Below are 2,206 nucleotides of genomic sequence, written 5' to 3'. Positions count from 1 at the left end.
TATTAGTTATAACTATAACTATAACCTGTTATAACTTCGATATCCGATAAATCGGTATAAAATCGTCACCGGCACCTCTAGGTGTGGTATGCGTCTACGGCTGCATGTATCGTGAGCGGTTATGTCAACTGAACTAAATAAAAGACATTATAGTATACGATATATATTGATATATAATGACGCACTACTCACTCTACTTATACGAAATTATAATGTACTCGTATGCTAGAAATAATCTGTCTTCATTCGGTACTGTAAATGTTTCTGGCATCCCACTTCGCCGTACCGGTCATTTGAGAACAGTCCCTCGACGCATGGCACTTGCAGAGAAAAACCCGCGTGTCATCGGACCTACTTACTATGAGCGTTTACCCGCTACTCTCAGACTTGAACCGTCCGACGAAATATTTGGGCGCCGGCTGAAAGACCTTTTCTTGAAAAACCCTATATACTCCGTAAAAGAATCTATGGACTTTAAATTGCAACGAATTCAGTATTTTCTATTTTTATTCAAATTTTTACCGCATTAGCATACTCTTGTATAATTGTTATCAACTTATGACGATCCTTGATGGAGAATGATATTTGATATATAATTCAATGACAACAATATTATATAATGAATTGTTAATTTTCTAATTATTGTGTGCTTTTCTTATAATTTTCCTTTTTGTCTGACGATCTCAATATAATTTCTTATACTTTGACATGTAGTGCAATTTATACTGTAATGTTATATTTGAGAAATAAATGAATTTGAATCTGATATATATTTTTGAAATAGTTTTAATTTCGTCAAAATTTGTGATATTGTATGAAAGTAAAGCCTTGATCCGGGGTTTTTTTCTTTTCAACACTTTTTTTGTCGTAAACAAACTTGGGTACCATTTAAAGATACAATTACCTCAAGATTTCTTCAGAGTTTCCTCTATAAAGTAAATATTTTCCGATGACTAAATTACAAATAAACAGCTTGGAGAACTTCCTTATTTTTGTATACCGTCTAATGTAATATATGATTTATTATTCGTTTTCTTTAAAATCTGCGAAATTTCTACGGGGTTTTTACCCACTATTACGAACAATTTTCTCTATGGCGACTCCAAAGAAATCGCGAATAAAAAAGCAACAGTTCTTCTTTTAATAATAATAAATATCATAGAAATCCCCCACACTAGGGAAACCCTGTATCGCGGGTGCAATGGACACACAAATATTTCTCCCAGCTCGCGAATCGAACCCATGACCTCTGCGTGGCAGTCGAGGATGGTAATCGTTCGGAGGCAGTCAATCAAAAAAGTAGAAAAACAAATGAAGGTGATATACTCGTATACCCATATGCGGAGTTCGTGGATTGAGAATCGTTCCTCAGTGTCCTCATTTTTGTTCTTTATATCGCATGTAATTACTAACCCAGTAACGTAATTATAATCGTATACAGAGCGCCAAACTCCGCTTTAGTCTTCATTTGTTCTACTGACAGCGCGATACTGCGATGACATTACAATTTAAATTTCGAATAGGTTGACTTGGGACATTTTTTTCGTGGTTTTTGTATTAGACACGTCGTCCATTTATTTGTAAGTCAATGACACCACGTAAGAAAGAAATTGTTGTTTATATTAAATTATTACATTGTGTATTAAGGAAGTTAAATAAGAACTTACTAACGACGGTCTATTAGAACCCCGAAGCTAAAGGCGGGCTTTAATAACTCTTTTTATTCTATTTCTCTATTTTGTATTTTTTTACCGTCCGTGATACATACAACGTTTTTCATCATATTTGCTAGGAAATAAATAAATACAATATAAATATGGTTCACAACAGAACAATTTTATTGAGGATTTGGCAAATGGCGGGTTTTTTTGTTTTTTTTTAAATTCTTCCATAGATAATACAACCTGAAATGTTGTTAAATGCAAACACGCATACAGCCAAGACGGATCGTAAAAAAAATTGCAAAATTTTTATACAGTAAGTAATTAAAATCAATTAAAAGAAATTCTTAATAATAAGTATTTAAGTAGTATGTGACTGAATTGCAATAAAATTTCTGTTTAGATAACAAAATTTTGAATTTAAGTAACCTCCTTGTTTGAACTTGAATCTGACCTATGTCGTGCTATAAACAAAAAAGCTCCTTACCGACCATGGCTGTAACAGAAAGAAAACGGCCGTGGGTTTCATTTGGGGCATTATAGTC

The sequence above is a fragment of the Hyposmocoma kahamanoa genome, unplaced genomic scaffold, assembly GCF_003589595.1.
Source record: "Hyposmocoma kahamanoa isolate Upper Pololo Valley unplaced genomic scaffold, ASM358959v1 210, whole genome shotgun sequence".
Lineage (NCBI taxonomy): Eukaryota > Metazoa > Arthropoda > Insecta > Lepidoptera > Cosmopterigidae > Hyposmocoma > Hyposmocoma kahamanoa.
Note: the sequence above shows the minus strand (reverse complement) of the source record.